Here is a 23,127-nt window from a genome sequence, read left to right on the forward strand (position 1 = left end):
CTCTTTTTCTACTTGGGTTGACTTTTCCTGATTGATTTGCAGTAATTTTTATATGGTTTATATGTAATTCTTGATATTTACATGTTGTAAATATCTTTTCCAATTTATGATTGGATTTTTTTATCCTTTTCATGTATCTTTTGATTGAGTTCTTAGTTTTAATATTTGCTGAATTTTTCAGTCTTCTATGATTTGTGATTTTCATTTAAAAATTTTTTGGTGTGTATCATTCCTTGCCTTTCCTGATTTCATTAAGATATTCTCCTGTATTGGGGTGCCTGGTTGGCTCAGTTGGTTAAATGTCTGACTCTTGATTTTTGCTCAGGTTGTGATCTCATAGTTCATGGGATCGAGCTCTGTGTCAGGCTCTGTGCTGTCCGTGCAGAGTCTGCTTGGGATTCTCTTTCTCCCTCTCTCTTTGTCCTTCCATTGCTTGTGCACTCTCTCAAAAAAAAAAAAAAAAAAACTTAAAAAAAAAAGATACTCTCCTATATTATTTTCTAAAAGTTGTTGTTTGTCACTGGTATGGTTTTTGTTTTGGTTTGGTTTAGTTTTCACTTTCACACTCAAGTGTGAATAATTCACATGGATTTATTTTTGTGTAAGAATCCACTTTAATTTTTTCCCGTATGATAACAAATAACTGATTGTTCCATCTTATTTATTGAATAGTTCATTCTTTCCTTTGTGATCTACAGTACTTGCTCAGTTGAAAAATAAGTTTCCTTATATGCCTGGGCTTAGTTTCTTTCTTCTGCTATCTGTCCTGGTCTCAGTAACTCACATGATTATTTATCCCAGTTACTATAGCTTTCAGTAAGTCTTGAATAATTAGCATGGCAAATCCCCCCCAGTTTTTTCTTTAAGAAAAGTCATGGTAGTGCTTTTCCTATTGGTTTTAGAATCAACTTATTGATTTTCATGAAAAATGGTGATGGGGTTTTGAATGGTATTGCATTGAGTCTTTCAATCAAGTTGGGGAGGATTGACTGACATCATGATAGTGAGGATTCCTTTTAAAGAATGTATCTCTGGGGGTGCCTGGGCCCAGTCAGTTGAACATCTGACTCTTGATTTTGGCTTGGGTCATAATCCCAGGGTCATGGCATTGAGCCCCGTGTAAGGCTTTGTGCTGAGTGTGGAGCCTGCTCAAGATTCTCTCTCTCTCCCTCTCTCCCGCATGCACACGGTCTCTTCTCCCTCTCTAAAAAAAAAAAAAAAAAAAAAAAAAAAAAAATATATATATATATATATATATATATATATGTATGTATGTGTATCTATCTATATAGGTACAGATATATCTATTTTATCTTTTAAAAATTCATTTCAATTACATTTTATAGTTTTTTCATTGTATAAAGAACCTGCACATCAAATGTCACAATTTTTCCTAGAATTGTTTTGATGCTCTTTGTATATGGTATTTTTTAAAAATAGCATTTCCTGGTTGTGCATAGAAATATAACTAACTTTTGTATTTTGTTTTTATTTCCAGTAACTTCATTTTTATTGATTTATCTCTAGATTTTTAAAAAAGTTTTCTGTAAGACTGTCAATCATCTGTGAATAGTTGCAGTTTTGTTCATTTTCAGTCTTTGTAACTTGTTTTCTTTTTTTCTGTGAACCCACTGAAGTTTTCCAGTGTTGAATAGAAGTGGTGGTAGTGGGCATCTGTGTCTTGGTTTTGATCTTAAAAAGAGAACTTTTATTATTTCACTGTTAAATATAATGTTTGCAAGATGAAAAACAATAAATGCTCTTACTAAATTAAGGAAGTTCTGGATCGCTAAGTTAAAAAAATTCTTGGTTGGGGTGCACCTGGGTGGCTCAGTCTGTTGAGCATCCAACTCTTGACTTTGGCTCTGGTCATGATCTCGCAGTTTGTGGAATCGAGCCCCACTTCGGGCTCCACGCTGGCAGCACGGAACCTGCTTGGGACTGACTCTCTCTCTCTCCTTCTCTCTCTCTCCTTCTCTCTCTCTCCTTCTCTCTCTCTCCTTCTCTCTCTCTCCTTCTCTCTCTCTCCTTCTCTCTCTCTCTCTCCTTCTCTCTCTCTCTCTCTCCTTCTCTCTCTCTCTCTCCTTCTCTCTCTCTCTCTCCTTCTCTCTCTCTCTCTCTCTCTCCTTCTCTCTCTCTCTCTCCTTCTCTCTCTCTCTCTCCTTCTCTCTCTCTCTCTCCTTCTCTCTCTCTCTCTCCTTCTCTCTCTCCTTCTCTCTCTCCTTCTCTCTCTCTCCTTCTCTCTCTGCCCCTCCCCTGCTCATGCTCTCTCTCTTTCAATATAAATAAATAAACTTAAAAAAAATTCTTGAATGGATGTTGAGTATTATCAGATGCTTATTTAATCTTCATTGAGGTAATTGTGTAATTTTTCTTTCTTTAGTCTGTTTATACTGTTTGTCATTATTTTCTCATTTTCTAATTTCTAATAATCACGTTAACCTTGTTAACCTTGTTCCTGGGGCAGTTCTTGGTTGAAATGTATAATTTTTTAAAGAATTACTGAATTCATTCTGATATGTTGTTTAGGATGTTTGCATCTATGTTTATGAATATGATTTGTATTTTTCCATTCTTATATAATCCGTGTCTGGTTTCCATATCAGGGTTATTCTAGCTGTATAAAATTAATTGGGGAACTTCCTTTTTGTGTTCTTTGTATGTTTACGTAGTATTGGAATTCTGTGTTGGTTCACAATTTGACAGAATCCCCTAATAAAACCATCTGGACTTAGTACTTTCTTTGAGGGAAAATTGTAAACCAGTGATTTCAGTTCTTGAATTGTTGTCAGACTATTCTGATTCTCTTTTCTTAAATTAATCTTGATAAATTGTATTTTTCTAAGAATGTACATTTCAATTCAAAAGTTGTTTATGATATCTTTTTAGGATCTGTTTAATCTGCGGGAACTGAAATTATATTCTGTGGTTTTCTCCTAATGTTTATTTGTTCCTTTGCTTTTTTCTTGATTATTTTTTTTGTGTGTGTATTTCATTTGTATTTCAAAGACACGGTTCTTAGCTTTGTTAATTTTCTTGCCTGTTTTCTGTTAATTTTGCTCTTATCATAAGTTTTCTTCCTTGGGTTTGTTATGCTGTACTTTTTTCCTTTTAAATTTTAATTGTGGTTAATTTTTTTAAAAGTTTATTTATTTTGAGGGAGGGAGGGAGAGAGGGAGAGAATGAACGAACGAGTGGGGAAGGGGCAGAGAGAAAGGGGAAGAGAATCCCAAGCAAGCTCCATGCCATCAGTGCAGAGTCCGATGTGGGGCTCGAACCGATGAATGAACCATGAGATTGTGACCTGAGCTGAGATCAAGAGTTGGATGCTCAACCAACTGAGCCACCCAGATGCCTCATCCATCTCAACCATTTTTAAGTGTATAGTTGAGTTGTGTTAAGTACATTCCCATTGTGCATCCAATCTCCGGAACACTTTCATCTTGCATAACTGAAACTCTATACCCATTAAATGACTTTTCCTTATTTCTTCCTCCCTTAGTCCTTGTCAACCAACATTTTACTTTCTGTGTCTCTGAATTTGATTATTCTAGGTACCTCATATAAGTGGACTCATACAGTATTTTTCTTTGTCTTTTTTTAAAGTTTGTTTGAGAGAGAGTAAGAATGAGCAGAGGAGGGACAGAGAGAGAGGGAGAGAAAGAATCCCACGGAGGCTCTGCGTTGTCAGCGCGGAGCCCGATGTGGGGCTCCGAACTGTGAGATCATGACCTGAGCCGAAACCAAGTCAGGTGCTTAACCGACGGAGCCCCCCAGGTGCCCCCCAGTATTTGTTTTTTTATGACTTCTTATTTCGCTTAGCATAATGTCTTCAAGGTTCATCCATGTTGTAACGTGTGAGAATTTCCTTCCTTTTTAGGGCTGAGTAATATTCCATTGTATGTATATACCACATTTTGCATATCTGTTCATCTGTTGGACATTTGGGTTGCTTTCACCTTTTGGCTATTGTGAATAATGTTACTATGAACATGGGTGTGCAGTGATATTTTTGATATCTTGCTTTCAGTTCTTTTGGGTACATATCCAGAGGTGGAATTGCTGGATCCTATCGTAATTCTGTTTTGTTGTTGTTGTTGATCACCTTTGTCAATTTTATTTTTAAGGTGAGATTTTAAAGAGAATAACACTCCATTGTCCTCTGGTCACAGTAATTCTATTTTTAATTTTTTGAGGAAACGCCATACTGTTTTCCATGGCAGTTGCACCATTTTACATTCCTGTGAATAGTGGTCAAGAGTCTAAATTTCTCCACATCCTCACCAACATGTTATTTTCTGTTACTATTATTTTCTTTGATAGTTGCTATCCTAATGGTTGTGAGGTAGTTTTCTGACTTAAAAAAAAAAAATTGTTTATTTTGAGAAAGAGAAAGGGAATGCACGTGTGTGAGTGGGGGAGGGTCAGAGAGAGAGGTAGAGAGACTCCCACGCGGGCTCCGTGCTGGATCTCAAGAACTGTGAGATTGTGACCTGAGCTGAAATCAAGAGTCTGATGCTTAGCTGACTGAGCCACCCAGGCATCTGTGTTTTCTGACTTTCTAAGTTGGATATGAGCTCATTAATTTTGAATATTTCTTTATGAATTGAAGTTTACAAAGTTATAAATTTATTAAATGCTGCTTTAGTTGTATCTCACAAGTTTTCATAGTTAGCTTTTCAGTTATAGATATTTCCTGTTTTCCATTATGATTTCTCCTTTCAGCCAGAGTTTCTTGATTTTCAGAAGTTTTCCAATTTTTCTCTTGGTTATTTCTATTGTAATTGTATTGTGACCAGTGTATGGATTCTATGATGCTAGTACTTTCAGATTTAAAATTATCTTCATGTGCTTGAGCGTTGTATTACTGCTATTGTATTTATTGCTTTGTAGCAAATTCCCCCAAATGTAGCAGTTTGGGACAACAAACATCATCTCAAGATTTCTGAGGGTCAGAAATCCAGTAGCAGCCTAGTTAGGGGTTTCTGGCTCAGAGTCTTTTGTGAGGTTCCAGGCAAACTTCTTGACTGGGGCTGTAGCAATCTGAAAGCTTGACTGAGGGTGGAAGGTTGCTTCCAAGCTAGTCGTTTACACAGCTATTGGCAGGAGGCCTCAGTTCTTTGCTAGCTGTTAGCGAAAGGTCTCAGTTCCTTTCTGCGTGGGCCTCTCCACAGGGCTGCTTGTGACATAAGCACCTGGCATCCCCCAGAGTTAGTGATCGGAGGAGAGCAGAAGCCAGTCTTTTATGACCTTTCGAAGTGACATACCTTCATTTTTGCCATATTATATTCGTCATGTAGAATCACCCTGATACACAGGGTGGGGGAGGATTACACAGGGCATGGACAGCAGAATTCAGGGATCATTAGGGACCAGTTTGGAATCCTACTACTCAAATATGTAGCCCTATTTTTATTAAGATTCCGTGTGTTTTTGAACATAGTGTGTAGTCACTAGTTCTTGGGTATGATTTTTACATGTTATTTGATCAATTAAGCAGTTCAACTCTTCTGAATTCTGACTGGTTTTTCTTTTGTCTGCTAGATCTTATTACTGAGAGATCTATATTAAAAAAATCCTTCACTGTATTGGTAGATTTATAACTTTTTCTTACAGATGTGTCAGTTTTGGGGTGTGTGTGTTATTAGGTACATAGAGTTTTAAAATGATACCTTCCAGGTGATTTGGGTTTTATATCCTTACGTAGCGACTTATTTCCAGTGGGTTTTCCTAATGTTGCTTCATTATCTTTTGTTTTATATCTGCTTGGTAGATCATTTTTCTATTCTTTGATCATTAGTCTTTCTGTGTTCTTATGTTAGTCTGTTATAAACAGCACATATGTAACCACAGTTTTTTTTCCTCCTAAGCGAAGAGTTAAGCCCATTTATTTTCATTGTTATTGCTCATATATTTGGATTCATTTCTGCCATGTTTCAATGTGCCTTTTATTTGTCCAACTTTTTTAGTGTTTTTCCCTTGAATCTCAAATTTTCTGGGTTCATTTTTCTCCTGGCTTGAAGCACATTTTTTAGAATTTCCTTTGAGGAAGGTCTGTTGTGATAATTGCTCTAATCCTCCTTTCTTCAAAAATGTATTTCCCCTTTATTCCTGAATGGCAGTTTTGCTAGATATATAGAATTCTGGGCATTGTTTTTCTTTCAATATCTTAACTATCTTTTTGAGCTCTACCATTGTTGACATTTAGATCCAGTATGTTATCACCTTAAAGGTGAGATTTCTTTTTTATTATTTAAATTTAATTTTTTTTTAATTTACCTCCAAATTATTTAGCATATAGTGCAACAATGATTTCAGGAGTAGATTCCTTAGTGCCCCTTACCCATTTAGCCCATCCCCTGTCCCACAACCTCTCCCGTAACCCTCAGTTTGTTCTCCATATTTATGAGTCTCTTCTGTTTTGTCTCCCTCCCAGTTTTTATATTGTTTTTGTTTCCCTTCCCTCATGTTCATCTGTTTTGTCTCTTAAAGTCCTCATATGAGTGAAGTCATGATTTTTGTCTTTCTCTGACTGATTTCACTTAGCATAATGCCCTCCAGTTCCATCCACGTAGTTGCAAATGACAAAATTTCATTCTTTTTGATTGCCGAGTAATATTCCATTGTGTGTGTATATATTTATACCACATCTTCTTTTTTTTTTTTTTCCCCTTGGGTGGCATCTTGGCTTTATTATTATTTTTTCAATATATGAAACTTATTGTCAAATTGGTTTCCATACAACACCCAGTGCTCATCCCAAAAGGTGCCCTCCTCAATACCCATCACCCACCCTCCCCTCCCTCCCACTCCCCATCCACCCTCAGTTTGTTCTCAGTTTAAGAGTCTCTTATGCTTTGGCTCTCTCCCACTCTAACCTCTTTTTTTTTTTTCTTCCCCTCCCCCATGGGTTTCTGTTAAGTTTCTCAGGATCCACATAAGAGTGAAAACATACGGTATCTGTCTTTCTCTGTATGGCTTATTTCACTTAGCATCGCACTCTCCAGTTCCATCCACGTTGCTACAAAGGGCCATATTTCATTCTTTCTCATTGCCACATAGTACTCCTTGTGTATATAAACCACAATTTCTTTATCCATTCATCAGTTGATGGACATTTAGGCTCTTTCCATAATTTGGCTATTGTTGAGAGTGCTGCTATAAACATGGGGGTGCCTGTGTCCCTTCGAAACAGCACACCTGTATCTGTTGGATAAATGCCTAGTAGTGCAATTGCTGGCTGGTAGGGTAGTTCTATTTTTAGTTTTTTGAGGAACCTCCATACTGTTTTCCAGAGTGGCTGCACCAGGTTGCATTCCCAAAAGGTGAGCTTTCTTATATTTCTTTGGTAATTTCTTCCTGCCATGTTCATTTCTTTATTCCTTCCTCTTTTTTTCACATGTTGGAATTGATTGATCATGTAATTTTTAAAGCCTTTTCCTTCTCATAGTGTTTTCTTTTGTTCTTTTTCCTGGAGAGGGTCTGAACGTTCCCTAAGGGTTCCAACTCTTTAGTGTTTTATTTTATCTATCTGTGCAGGGTTAATGCAGCAGGCCTGAGAATGTTATCCTTAAAAAGGTCTCTTCGCAAGGATGACTTTTGTCTGGTATCTAGGAACTTGGAGTTTGGAATGGTTTCCACCATTCGTCAACTAGAATGACTCCTTGTGCCATTCTGTGTGCCCAAACTGTGCAAACATGATTTCTGCTGAATACCTGCTTTCCATCTGGGTGTCTGGAACAAAGGTATGTTTTAGGCAGAGGGTGCCCCCAGTATAAATGCTGATCACTATCACTGTGTTTCTAATGAATTACGTGGTAGACAATACTTCATAGGTGCTGTCACAACTTGTTGCTGGAGGAATTTGGGATGTTCTGTCTGACTCCACTGGAAGAAGACTGTTAGAAGCTTGTGTATAGTTTCCTCTGACTTTGCACCTTTTCCTTTCGCTGATTTTGCTTTTTATCCTTTTGCTCTAATAAATCATAGCTGTGAATGTGACTATATGTTGAGTCCCATGAGTCTTTCTAGCAAACCACTGAACCTGGGGGTGGTGTTGGGGACTTGTGATACAGTCATATCTAACTTTCTAAACGTTCTTTATTCTCATTTGCTCTCTCTTCCTTTCTAAAATAGCATCCTCTAAAATCGTTCCTACTGTCTTTTAGGATGTTAATAATGAACTTTTTTTGTGTGTATGGGAAGTTTCTTCTTATTTCCTGCATTGTCTTTTTTCTCAAAATTAATTTGTGTATGTTTACTTGGTTTCCTTTCTTTCATGTTAACAGGCCTTATGTGGTAAATCTAGGTTGTCTCTTCTCACTTTAAATATTTACTCTTAAATGTGAGAGAATTGGAGACTCAAGAGCATGGGCTTTACTGTAGATTGAGTTGGTGGTGAGTAGCTTTATTTTTGGAAGCCCTCCAAATACAGGTCTTTTCTTGGGGCATTCAGTTTCTCCAGGAAAATACTGCCCAGTTGCTTACCTGCTTACCATATATGTCTGGTTCCAGGTTTCTGAGAGCTAGAGGGAGGGAAGAGATTGGTGGTTTATGGTGTGGGGATTTTCACTCAATTGGGAAGTAATAGGATTATTATGGAAATACTATTTTATGGTTCAAGTTTGTAAAATATAGATAAAGGAAATGGTTGGGTTTTTTTCCTCTGAAATCACTAAACTCTAGGGAGGGGCACCCTCCCTATAGTTCTTGGGCCATAGTTTGAGGCACACTGCATTAAGTAATAAAGAGGTGGTTGTTGGGGGACCTGGGTGGCTCAGTCGGTTAAGCCTCCGACTTCGGCTCGGGTAGGAGCCGAACTCAACGGCTCGTGGGTTCAAGCCCCCACATCAGGCTCTGTGCTGACATCTTGGAGCCTGGAGCCTGCTTTGGATTCTCTCTCTCTCTCTCTCTCTCTCTCTCTCTCTCTCTCTCTCTCTCTCTCTCTCTCTCTCTTTCTCTCTCTCTCTCTCTCTCTCTCTCTCTCTCTTTCTCTCTCTCTCTCTCTCTCTCTTTCTCTCTCTCTTTCTCTCTCTCTCTTTCTCTCTCTCTTTCTCTCTCTCTCTTTCTCTCTCTCTCTCTCTCTCTTTCTCTCTCTCTCTCTCTCTCTTTCTCTCTCTCTCTTTCTCTCTCTCTCTCTCTCTCTTTCTCTCTCTCTCTCTCTCTCTTTCTCTCTCTCTCTCTCTCTCTCTCTCTCTCTCTCTCTCTCTCTCTCTCTCTGCCTCTGCCTCTGCCTCTGCCTCTGCCTCTGCCTCTGCCTCTCCCCTGCTCATGCTCTCTTTCTCTCTCTCAAAAATAAACATTAATAAAAAAATTAAAAAAGAGGTGGTTGTTAAAGGAGATAGGAAAAGTCAGTGTAACATACTAGTTCATTCTTTTATTTAGCAAGCATTTATTAATTGCCTTTTAAAACTTCTAACCCTGAGGGATAAAACAGGTTACAAGAAAGTTTCCTTCTCTACTCCCATGGAACTTACCTTTTTGCATGAGGATGTATATTAAGGTCATCTGGTTATTTAATTACAGTTGTTTTCAGAACCGAGTAGGAGCGGTCAAGGAGGTTCACAGAGCGTATGTGAGAGCGTATGCTTTATCATTATTTGTTTTGATGCTCAAATTGTTCCATATTTGGCCAGTGAGAATTCCTTCAGTCTGGCCTCTCTGTCCTTTTGACATATCTTCATCATTCTTTGAGCATTTCCTTTCTTTCTGGCATAACAGAATGTTCCAGGCTTCTTAGAACCTTCCTTGTGTTTCAGGGCTGGAATCAGCCATTTCTCTGAGGAGCTGTGGTTCTTTTTAAAGGAGATGGTGTTTAGAAACCAAGATCTGAGGGCTAGGTGCACACATTATTATTGAGTTGTCGTTTCTAAGTTTTCTCAATGGAGTAAACTGGGAAAGGGAATAAATGTGTTCTTGTCCATCTCTCCGTATGTGTATATACTTCTATCAATAATTATTTCTGTTTGTGTCTATATTGAAAACTGTTCACACACCACTAATTTAGTTTAACACCAGAGGGTCCTTTAAACTTTTTTCCTTTTTTTTCTTTGTAAACTTTTTGACAGTAGGAAACCTGGCTCTCATTGTTCTTTTTTTTTTTTTTTTTTTAATTTTTTTAACGTTTTTATTTATTTTTGAGACAGAGAAAGACACAGCATGAACAGGGGAGGGGCAGAGAGAGAGGGAGACACAGAATCTGAAACAGGCTCCAGGCTCTGAGTGGTCAGCACAGAGCCCGACGCGGGGCTCGAACCCACGGACCGTGAGATCATGACCTGAGCCGAAGTCGGACGCTTAACCGACCGAGCCACCCAGGCGCCCCACTCTCATTGTTCTTAATATGTTTACTATTTGATCAGTCCCCTTTTATGTAACTGATATCCCATCACTGTCATTCACCACTACCACTTGCTCTCGAGCACAGTAGACGCTCTCCTCATTCTGCTTGAGCTGCAACACCCCTTGTTATCCTGAAATACCACCCCTACCCTGTGTGGATGCTCTTCCTACCTTGCACAGGCTCATATTTCCTGCCCTGTGCTGCTTCCCAGTGTGGATATCCTCCTCGCTCTGCTCAGACCCTGTGATAGAATATCCCCCTTCCCATCATGAAGAAGCCCAGTACAGCCCAACACCCACTGCCGGGCCCCACTCTCTCGTCTCTTTGTCTCACTCAGGCTTTGACACCCAATTCTGGGCTATCCTCATTATGGGCACCCTCCGTATCCCATTTTGACTCTGACACCCTATATGGCCTGCTCTCCTGCATACATATCCTTCTCACTTTGCTTGTATTCTAGTATCCTGTGCCTGGCTGCCCTGTGTATGGGAGTCTTTGTTTACCTGAGGCATGCCCTGGCACCCTTTACTGGGCTGCCTTCCCCATCTGTACAGCCTCTTCACTCTGCTCATGCTACATTTCCTCCACACGAGCGCCTTACTCCGCCTACTCTGATTCCTGCATCCCCTCCCGCCCCAACACACGTAGGTGCTTACTTTGCTCTGCCCCTCCTCATGGCTTTTGCACTGAATTAGTGTACTGAAGGGAAGAGAGAGGAGGGGAAAATGAAGAGCCAGCATTTTTTTTTGGAACAATGTGATCCAAGTTTATGTTTGACAGAAATAAATCTTGCCCTGCTGTGGTAGTAGATATCTGGAGAATCTGGAAAGGGCCTTTGGGAATCTGCTTTTGGAGCTTCATTAGTTGTTGGAGCTACTGGTATAAATAGGTTCTTTATTTGTGAATCAGGGACTTCTGTGTATGGAAAAACTTGGGTAATCGGTAAGTTCAGAATAGTAGGAAGGAAAGAAACTAAAAGCAAGAAGTGTTTGGGGGAGGATGATGTTAGACTTCACCTTTTGGGAAAACTGGTTTGGCTCCATGCTTATCTCCTTGCCCCTGAATGTCTTTATAGCATCCATATTAAAAACAACAATAGTTGACTATTTAGTCATCTGTTTTATGAGCTTGGTTTTGCATTTCAAAATGTTACCACAGTGTTTCCCTAACTTCTGTCCTTCATGTACTGTCATTTTAGCCATAAACTATGTCATTTACCTTGCTTCACGACTTTAAGTTGGCTTCCCTTTATCACTTAGTCTTGTCAAAGGTATGATATCTTTGTAATCGTGGGTTTGATATAATAATAATTTTAAGTCACGTGTTAAGATGAATGTGAAACTTAACATTTTTAAAGTTAATTAGGTGCCATATAAACTCATATTACATACCACTGGTGTTGTGTCTACTTTGGGAAATATGTCAGTATAACCAGAATAAATATTTATACATTTTCCTGATTGATGTTAGTTGGTATCCAGAGCTTTTCGGTCTTTTTTTCCTAATATATTTTTTTCTGGTTGCTTCTTTGCCCAGTGTGATATATTTTTCTTTGCTTTTTCTCTCATTTAATTGATGAAAATTTATATTAAGTGAATTTTAATGTCACCCCAATTCCATCATGGTCTGAGAGGCCTTTTAGAAACTGGTTTAAATGTACACAGAGGCAAAAATTTTAGCCTGTGACCTTTTGAAGAATTTTCTGAGTGTAGCTAGAAACAGATTATCCATTGTTCACAGTGCTTTGCTTCATGTTTTGCCTTCTCTTGCTAAATCCTCTTATTTGTTGAAATCTTGTATCTTAAGTTGCTTACAGTTTGTTAATACAGATCATTATTAAAAGATGATTAGTTTTCTTCATGGAGTTTAGACCCTTTCCATTTCTGCCCTAATATCCAAAGGTTTATTTAAGGTAGCATGAAATGTTGAAAAAAATAGTTTAACTTCCTTTTTTCCCAATTGGGAAAGTAATACATGCCAATTGAAAATAAGAGAAACTAATAAAAGTGAAAGAAAAGGAAAAAAATCATCTCATTTTTACCTCTAAATATAATTACCTTATCTTTTTTTTTATTATGGTGTTCAAATTTTTGTTGGTTTTTGTTTAACCCACCCACCCCAGGAATAGTCATTTTCTTCATATGTGTTCTAATGGTACTTAGCTTTATTTTGGAAAAATGTAGAGAGCACTCCCACTCCCCAAATGGTCTAATTTTATTTCAGACTTTAAAAATTATTAGTGAAATGAATGTATTTTCATATATTTATTGACCACTCATCTTCTGTAGATGACTTCATATTTCAACAGTTTCTCCATTGAATAGTCTTATTAACATAGAATATAATCTTATATATTAGTTATGTAAACCTTTTGGCCTTTAGTTGTTGTACATTCTTTTACTTCCTGTTGGTTATTTGCATTTTTCTTTGTCATTAGTGTCTTTTTTTTTTTTTTAATGCAAAATGTAAGCATTTTTATGTAGGCAAATGTATCAGTATTTTTTTTTATGGCTTCTGGTTTTTGTCTTGTTTAGAAAAATATACTCTACACCAGTATTATGCAATTATTCTTCAGTATTTTTCCTAATAGTTTTAATGTTTTATGACTTTGTTTTCTTTACCATAGGTTCTTCATCATACGTTTACACACACGCAAGCACACACATACTTTGAAATTTGGTATGAGTTATTTTTTGCAGATGTATAGCTCCTTGATCTGGTAATGGTTTATTGATGAATCCATTCTTTCACCACTGATTTGAAATATTATCTCTAAAAAAATTTTTTTTTTTAACATTTATTTTTGAGAGACAGAGAGAGGCAGAGCATGAGCGGGGGAGGGAGAGAGAGAGACACACACACAGAATCTGAAGCAGGCTGCAGGCTCCGAGCTGTTTGTTAGCACAGAGCCCGATGCGGGGCTCGAACCCAAGAACTGTTTGACCATGATCCGAGCTGAAGTCAGATGTTCAACCGACTGAGCCACCCAGGCGCCCCTGAAATATTATCTTTATCAAGTGAAATTTCTGTGTACATACTAGTGGCTGTTCTATGGCTGTGATTAGTTATGTTTCTGGGTTTTTTTTTTGCCTTTTTTTCAGTATAGTGAGTTTGCTCTTTCTTTTTAATCTTATATTTTTAATGTTTATTTTAGAGCATGAGAGAGCCTTTGCATGCGTACGCACATGCAAGGAAAGGAGGGGCAGAGAGGGAGGGAGACAGAGGATCCGAAGCAGGCTTTGCACTGACGGCAGAGAGCCAGATGTGGGGCTCGAACTCACAAACTGTGGATCATGACCTAATCATGATCTGAGCCGAGGTCAGATGCTTAATCGACTGAACCACCCAGGTGCCCCTCGTGAGTTTATTTTCATAATGTACTGGTTTTATTATTACTATCATTCCTCCCCCTGAGACAGTGCATTTGAGCTTGGGAGGGGAAGAGAGAGGCTGGCCGGGAGAGAATCTTAGGCAGGCTCCACGCCCAGCACGAGCCCAACCTGGGGCTTGATTTCACATCTGTGAGATCATGAGCTGAGCTGAGGTCAAGATGCTTACTGACTGAGCTACCCAGGTGCCCCTGGTTTTATTATTACAAGAGCTTAATAGAATGTTTAAGTGACCTGGCAATGTGGGTCTTCTCTTGTTCTTGTTTTTCAAAACTTTCTGTGGTATTCTCACAAATGTATTACTTCAAATGAACTTCAGAATCAGCTTACCCCAATTCCAAATCTATTATAACACCTTTTCTTCAAAAAACACAAATCAGATCGCGTTACTCCCTTGTTTACATCCCTTCAGTATCTTCTTCCCCCTCTTTTTGTCATCTATTGCTGCGTAACAAGCTGCTCCAAAGCTTTGTAGCTTAAAACAGTCTGTTTATTGTGCTCACAGTTTTGCTAGTCAGGAACTCATGACTGGTTCAGCTCTGTTCCACGTGGCGTTTGTTGTCTGGGGTGGCCAGTGCTGGAGCATCCCTTCCTGTATGACCTCTTCAGTCACATGTGTGGCACCCCAGTACCTGGCTTCTATCTCCATGCGGCATTTCATTCGTCAGAATTTCTCCGTGTGGCCTGGGCTTCTCCCAGCATGGTGGTCTCAGAGTAAGTACTTTTTACATGGCAGCTGCTTTCCAGGAGGCGGGAAAGAAAAACTGTCAGGCCAGTTAAGGGCTGTGCCTGGAACTGGCACAGTGTCCTTTCTGCCATATTTTATTGGTCAGAACAGTTATGAGACCTGCCTAGATGCAAGGAAATGGAAAAATAGACTCCACTTTTTGATGTGGGAGTGGCAAGATCCTACTGCATGTGGGGTGAGAGATATTGTGACCATATTTGGAAAATATAATATGCCACATTATCAAACTAAAATTCAAAGCTCTTAAAATGGCCCATCAGGCTTTTCATCATCCGAATCATCCCTGCTTCTCTCTCTGACCTCATCCCCTACGTTTTCATCTTTTATTCCCTTTGGTTGAGCCACAATGGGCTCTTTGCTAGGCTTTGAATGTGTCATGCTTATACCAACATCAGATCCATTTTACCTGCCACTGCTGCTTTGAATGTTCTTCTTCAGAGCTTTGCTGGGTCTTCCCATTCTTACATCAGCCACATCTCTGCTCAAAGTCACATCTCCAGAGAGCTTTGCCTGACCACTTTATCTGCTAACATCTTGGTCCCTTACTACCCCCTAGTCTGACTTTTTCCTCTACACAGATTTTAGTGCTGTTTTGGGGAGCTTGGGGGCCTGAATATACTTTTTAGCTCCCTGCCTTGCTTCTGAACAAGTTGAGAAATAAGAGAGTAAAGATGGAGGCCAAAATATATGTGAAATATATAAATATTAAAAGTAAATTTATCATCCAGAAGTATATATTGGTGAAAAGAATACATAAACATATTATAAATATATTTATATATTTGTGTCTATGCACATGTATATATGTGTGTGTGTATATATACATACATATATATACATATACATGCATATACGTGTGTGTGTGTGTGTGTATTCCGCCCCCCCCCCCCCCCCGCCCCCCTATCATTATGAAGTTGGAGACCTAAGTGGGCCTAGTAACTAAATCTTAGAATTGGGCTGACTTACAACACCCAGTCCAAGGCAGGGTTGGTCACTCCCCTGTGCAGGGCTAGGTTCCTGATCAACTCCATGTTGACTGACATAGAAGAAAATACTTACAGTTGTAGCAAGCCTGCTCCCATGTAAAGAAGGGTAGAACTGAGTTGTGCATGCCCAGGTATTTTCATTTTTACCAGTCTGACTAAAGGGGGGATGGAAGGAAGAGAATAAAAGGAGTGTCCAAGATGAATGTCAGATCTCAGATAGGAGAAACTGGGTGTATTGTGGTGCTATTCCTAAGATAGAAGACATGATAGGAAGATGATAAATTTTAGAAACACTGAGTTTGAAGTGCCTACAAGATACCCGTGTGGAGTTTCCAAATAGGCATTTGGATAACACATTTGAAGATGCAGATTTGGTATTAATTTTCTTTTTTTTTAACGTTTTTTTTTTTTTTTTTTTTATTTTTTTGGGACAGAGAGAGACAGAGCATGAACGGGGGAGGGGCAGAGAGAGAGAGGGAGACACAGAATCGGAAACAGGCTCCAGGCTCCGAGCCATCAGCCCAGAGCCTGACGCGGGGCTCGAACTCACGGACCGCGAGATCGTGACCTGGCTGAAGTCGGACGCTTAACCGACTACGCCACCCAGGCGCCCCCGGTATTAATTTTCTATCTTCTGTAAGAAGACTATTACAAGCATAGTGGCTTAAAACAACGCAAAATTATTATGTCACGGTTTCTGTGGGTCAGGAATCTGGGCAGTGGTTAACTGAGTTCTCTGCTCGGGTTCTCACCAAGCTGAAATCGGGGTGTCGTCTGTCAGCGCTGCCATCTCATCTGAGGCATGAGGTCCTCTTCCAGGCTCACTGGTTGTTGGTAGAATTTAGGTCCTTACAGTTGTAGGACTGAGGCTCTCAGCCCCTAGAGGCTGCTTGTTACTCCTTGCCGTGTGACCGTTCCCCACAGTGTGGTAGTTCGCTTCTTCAAGGACAACAGAAAGCATTTTTGCTGCTTCAGATCTCTTTCATGGCTTGCCCGGTTAGGACAGGCTCAGCTGAGATAATTTCCCTTTTGATTACCTCAAAGTCAACTGATGAGGGATCGTAATTGCATCTGCAAAGTCCCTTTTGCCACAAAATGTAATAATCATGTAAGGGATATCATGTTGTATTTGAAAGTGCTTCCCTCTGTCAAGGGAGAGGATTGTACAGGGTGTGTACAGTCTGGGGCTGTTTTAGTCATCAGCAGTCATTGTGGTAGTCATCGGCAGGATAGCCCGTGAATACAGAGATTGCCCAAGGATGACTAACTTTGTTCAGAGAGAAGAGAAGAGCGATTAGAGGAGATTTTCGGAATTATTGGTACCTGAAGGATACATTTATTCATCTTCGTGTTTACAGCGCTACATTGCTACCTGGCACATAGTACATGTTCAATAAGTATTTTGTTAGAATTCTTTGATCTCAGATTTTAAGAAGTTAATGTATAATTTACATATGGTAACATTCACCCTTTTCAGAATGCAGTCTGAGTTTTTTTGTTGTGGTAAAATACACATAAAGTTGACCATCTTAACCATTTTTAAGTATACAGTTCAGTGGTATTAAGTACATTCACATTGCTGCGCAACCATTACTCCATCCATCCCCACAACTCTTTTCATCTTGTACAACTGAAACTCTATACCTGTTAAATGATTACCCATTCTCCCCTTTCTCCATCTTCCGGCAATCACCATTGTGCTTTCTTTTGCTTTTGAGTACACTAAGTAATTCATATGAGTGGCATCAGACAGTATCTTGTCTTTTTGTGATTGGCTTATTTATATATTTATATAATGTCCTCAAGGTGTATCCATGTTGTGGCATATTGCAGAATACCCTCTCCCTTTTTTAAAAAGGCTGAATAATGTTCCATTGTATGTACATACCAAATTTTCTTATCCCTTTATCCATCGATGGACACTTGGTTGCTTCTGTGTTTTAGTTACTCTGAATAATGCTGCTGTGAACATGAGTGTGCAAATATCCCTTTGAACCCTGCTTTCGGGTTTCTTTTTGGATATATGCCCAGAAGTGGAATTGCTGGATCATGTGGTAATTATATTTTAAATGTTTTAAAGGTATTTTCATAGCATTGGCTGTCCCATTTTATGTGCTTAACCAACAGCACACAAGGGTTCCGTTTCTCCACATCCTCACCAACACTTCTTGGTTTTCTGGTTTTTTTGGTAATAGCCATACAAATGGATGTGACTTGGTATCTTATTGTAGTTTTCCATTTGCATTTTCCTAATGTTTAGTGATATTGAACATCTTTTCATGTGCTTATTGGACATTAATGTATCTTTGAGAAATGTCTATTCAAGTCCTGTGCCAATGTTTAAATTTTTGTTGTTGTTGTTTAGTTTTAGGAGTTCTCTCTATATTCTGGATATTAATCTCCTCATATATATGATTTGCAAATACTGTCTCCCATTCTGTGGCTTGCCTTTTTACTCTGTGGATATATCTGTATCTGTATCTATATCTATCTATATCTATATCTATATATACAGATATAGATAGATATATTTTAATTTTTTTATTTTATTAAAAAAAATTTTTTTTTTGAGCGTTTATTTATTTTTGAGACAGAGACAAAGCATGAACGGGGGAGGGTCAGAGAGAGGGAGACACAGAATCTGAAACAGGCTCCAGGCTCTGAGCTGTCAGCACAGAGCCCGACGCGGGGCTCGAACTCACAGACCGCGAGATCATGACCTGGGCTGAAGTTGGCCGCCTAACCGACTGAGCCACCCAGGCGCCCCTTAATTTTTTTACTTTAGAGAGAGCAAGAGCATGTGCGAGTTAGGGAGGGGCAGAGGGAGAGAGAGAGAATCCCAAGCAAGCTCCCAAGCCCTATGATCATGACCTGAGCCGAAACCCAGAGTTTTATGGTCGATGACTGAGCCACCCAGGCAGGCACCCCTTGAGTTAGTTTTTGTATATGGTGTTAGGTAGGGGTCCAACTTCATTCCACTGCATGTGGATACCCAGTTTTCTCAGTGCCATTTGTTGAAAAGACTGTCCTTTCTACATTGAATGGTCTTGACACCTTTGCTAAAAATTTGTTGACCATGTATGTGAGGGAATTAAGACAGACGTACAGACCAGTGGAACAGAATAGACCAGTTCCATTGGTCTGTATGTGTGTCTTTTTTTTTTTAAGTTTATTTATTTATTTTGAGAGAGAGAGAGTGGGGGAAGGGCAGGGAGAGAGAGAGGGGGAGAGAGAGAGAATTCCAAGCAGGCTCCGCACTCCCCTAGGCGGGGCTCAAACTCACCAACTGTGAGATCATGACTTGAGCAGAAATTAAGAGTTACCTTTTTCAAGATTCTTTCAGCTATTCATAGTCCTTTGAAATTCCATATGAATTTTAGGATGGGTTCTTTTATTTCTCCAAATATGGCATTGGGTTTTGATAGGGACTCATTGAATCCGTAGATCACTTTGGGGTAGTATTGACATTTTAAGAATATTAAGTCTTTGAATCCATGAACATAGGATGTATTTCTATTTATACCGTTTTTAATTTCTTTCAGCAGTGTTTTGTAGTTTTCAGTATACAAGTTTCACTGCCTTGGTTAGATTAATTCCCAAGTGTTTTATTCTTTCTGATTCTGTCATAAGTGGAATTGTTTGCTGCTTTCCTTTTTAGATTGTTCATTGCTGCTGTCTAAAATGCAACTGATTTTTGTGTGTTAACTTTTTACCCTGCTACTTTGATGAATTCCTTTATCCATTCTCACAGATTTTTGTAGTGGAATCTTTAGAGGTTTTAACATATAGGATCATGTCATCTGAGAACAGCTGACTTTCCAATTTGAATGCCTTTTATTTCTTTTTCTTGCCTAACTGCTCTGGCTAGAACTTCAGTACTAAGTTGAATACAAGTGGTGAGAATGGGCACCTGCCTTGTTCCTGTTTTTAGGAAAAAAAGCTTTCAGTCCCCATTGAGTACTATGTTTCCTCTGAGTTTTTCATATATGGATTTTATTATGCTGAGGTAGTTTCCTTCTATTCCTTCTCTTTGTTGACTGTTTTTATCATGAGAGGGTGTTGAATTTTATCACATGCTTTTTCTGCAATTGAGATGAACATGTGGTCTTTTCCCTTCCTTTTATTGATGTAGATATTACATAGACTTTCATATGTTGAACCATTCTCACATTCCAGTAATAAATCCCATTTAGTCTTGTGTATAATTCTTTTAATATGCTGCAGAATTTTTTAATAATTGTTGTGGATTTTTGCATCAGTATTTATGAGGGATATCAGTCTGTGATATTCTTGTGTCTTTGGCTTTGGTGTCAGGGTTATGCTGGCCTCATAGAATAAGTTAGGAAGTATTCTCTTCAATTTTTTGGAAAAGTTTAAGATGGATTAGTATTAGTTCCTGATTAAATATTTGGTAGAATTTACTAGTAAAATGATCAGGTCCAGAGCTCTGTTGAAAGAATTTTGATTGCTGATTTAATCTTCTCACTAGTTATAGGTCTATTCAGATTTTCTATTTCTTTGTGATTTAGCCCTGGTAGGTTTTGTGTTTCTAAGGATTTATTCATTTCATTTAGGTTTATTCAAAAATTTTTTGGCATACAGTTCATCGCACTCTTTAACATCTTTTTTTAGGTCTGTAGTACTAGTAATAATGTACCCACTTTTATTTCTGATTTTAATAATTTGAGTCTTTTTCCTTTTTTCGTAGGCCATTTAGCCAAAAGTTTGTCAATTTTGTTGATACTTTCAAAGGACCAACTTTTGGTTTCATTTATTTTCCCTGCTTTTGTTATTCTTACTTCGTTTATCTCTGCTCTCATATTTATTATTACCTTTTTTCTTCCAGATTTGTATTTCATTTGTTCTTCTTTTTCGACTTCCTTAGGTTAAGTTAGGCTTTCAATTTGGAATATTCTTGTTTTTTAATGTAAATGTTTATAGCTATAAATTCCCCCATTGGCACTACTGTCACTGCATCCTGCAAGTTTTGGCATGTTGTATTTACACTTTCATATGTCAGTATTTTCTAATTTGTCTTGTGATTTCTTGAAACGTTGGTTGCTTAAAAGTGTATTGTTTAAAATAATCCAATTAAAAATGGAGAGAAGACATGAACGGACACTTCTGCAAAGAAGACATACAGATGGCCAACAGACACATGAAGGGGTGCTCAACATTACTCACCATTAGGGAGATGCAAATTAAAGCCACAATGAGATATCACCTCACACCTGTCAGAATGGCTAAAATCAGCAACACAAGAAACAAGTGTTCGTGTGGATGAGAGAAAGGAACCCTCGTGCACTGTTGGTGGAAATGCAAACTGGCACAGCCACTGTGGAAAACAGTGTGGAGGTTCCTCAAAAAGTTAAAAATAGAGTTACCATGTGATCCAGTAATTCCACTCCTGGGTATTTACCCAAAGAAAACAAAAACACTAATTCAGAAAGAAAACACTAATTCAAAAAACATGCATCGTATGTTTTTTTCAGCATTATTTATAAAAGCCAAGATATGGAAGCAACCCAAGTGTCCATTGATAGCCGAATGGATAAAGAAATGGCATACACACACAAATACACAGTGGAATATACTGAGCCTTAGAAATGAATGAAATCAGGGCACCTGGGGCAGCTCGATTTGTTAAGTGTCCAACTCTTGGTCTTGGCTCAAGTCATGATCTCACTGTTTGTGGGATCAAGCCCTGTGTTGGGCTTTGTGCTGACAGCGCAGGGCCTGCTTGGGATTCTCTCTCTGCTTCTCTCCCATGTACTCTCTCTCAAAAAAATAAAAGTAAAAAAAAATTAAAAAAAATTCTTTCAAAAAAGAATGAATGAAATCTTGCCATTTGCAATAACATGGATGGATCTGGAGGGTATATAATGCTGAGGGAAATGAGTCAGTCAGAGAAAGACAAATACCATCTGATTTCACTCATACATGGAATTTAAGAAACAAAACACATGAAGAAAGAAAAAGAGACAAACCAAAGAACAGACTCTTAAATACAGAGAACAAACTAATGGTTACCAGAGGGAAGGTGTGTGGGGGGAATGGGTGAAATAGGTGAAGAGGATTAAGAGTACACTTATTATGATGAGCACGGAATAATGTATACAACTGTTGAATCACTATATGGTACACCTGAAACTAAAATAATACTGTATGTTAGTTAATTATACTGAAACTTTTTAAAAAAGTATTTAATTTTCACAATTTTGTGAAATTTTGTGAATTTTCCAGTTGTTGATTTCCAACTGCATTCCACTGTGGTCGGAGAAGATATGTTGTATGATATCTATCCTCTAAAAATCTATGGAGATGTCGAGTTGCTTGGGTGACTCAATCAGTCAGGCATCCGACTCCAGCTCAGGTTATGATCTCATGGTTTGTGGGTTCGAGCCCCGAGTCTGTGCTGACAGCTCAGAGCCTGGACCCTGCTTTGGATTCTGTGTCTCCCTCTGTCTCTGCCCCTCCCCTGCTTGTGCTCTTTTTCTCTCTCAAAAATAAACATTAAAAAAAGTTTTGTTTTAAATAAAAAATAAAATCTATTGAGATGTAATTTTTTGGTCTACACGTGGTCATCCTGGAAAATGTCCCATATGTACTTGAGAAGAATGCATATTCCATTGTTTGGTAGAATGTTGTGTGTATGTATGTTGGGTCTAGTTGGCTTATTGTGTTGTTTAAGTCGTCTGTTTTCTTCTGTCTGGTTGGTTTCTCCATTATTTTGAGTGGTGTATCGAAGTCTCCAACTATTAGTGTAGAACTAATTTTCTCTTTAATTCTGTCATTTTTTGCTTCTTATATTCTGATGGTCTGTCATTAGGTGGGTAAATGTTTATAATTATTATATCTCCTTGCTGTACTGAACCTTTTGTTAATATACAGTGTCCTTCTTTGTCTCATAATTTTTTTTATAGTTTTATGATTTTGTTAACACAAATACTACATGCACATAAGCTGTCTATTCATTTTCTTTGCTATCCAGCCTGGCATTGGGATTGGTGACTCTGATGGCCAGCTGGGCTGCTCTTTTGGCCTTGCAGTTCTTGGAGGAGACACTGAGCAATCTGTGTACAGTAAGATCTGTTGCACATCAGCAGCACTTCAATGAGCTCCTTGATGTGAACTAGGAACTTCTGGAAGCCACTGGGCAGCATGTACTTTGTTTTCTTTTTGCTCCTATAACCAAAGTTGGGCATCAAGATCTGGCTCTTGAATCTTCTGTACACCCTATTGTCAATGCCTGGTTTCCACCAGTTATGGTTAATTTTGACATATTGGTCTGCCTGGTGTCAGATGAAGTTCTTGGTCCTCTTTTTAATGATCTTGGACTTGACTAGAGGTTTGAGGGTGAACATGATGCCATATGGGAGATGGCTGCCACCTTCACAGGCAGTGCTGAAGAAGAGAGGGGAAGGTCCTCCATAACTTGTTTTGATTGAAAATCTGTTTGATAATTTGTATAAAGATTTATACGATCCGAAGAGAAACCAGAGTATTCTCTTTGGTTACCATTTGCATGGGATATCTTTTTCCATCCTTTCACTTTCAACGTGTTTGTGTCCTTAGCTCTCAAGTGAGTCTCCCATAGGCAGCATGTAGTTGGGTCATGTGCTTTTATTTTTTTTAATTTTTTAAATTATTTTTTATTTTATT

The 23,127-nt window shown here is 38.6% G+C and overlaps 1 protein-coding gene and 1 pseudogene across 9 annotated transcripts in view; one reads left to right on the forward strand and one right to left on the reverse strand.

Moving 5' to 3' along the window:
- The window catches only part of NF1 (neurofibromin 1), a 247,498-nt gene that overhangs the window by 25,882 nt on the left and 198,489 nt on the right, over positions 1-23,127 (forward strand). The window lies entirely within an intron of this gene.
- Positions 22,433-22,829, reverse strand: LOC132688022 (large ribosomal subunit protein eL32 pseudogene; annotated as a pseudogene).

Source organism: Panthera onca, chromosome E1 (assembly GCF_046562875.1).
Source record: "Panthera onca isolate mPanOnc1 chromosome E1, mPanOnc1 haplotype 2, whole genome shotgun sequence".
Lineage (NCBI taxonomy): Eukaryota > Metazoa > Chordata > Mammalia > Carnivora > Felidae > Panthera > Panthera onca.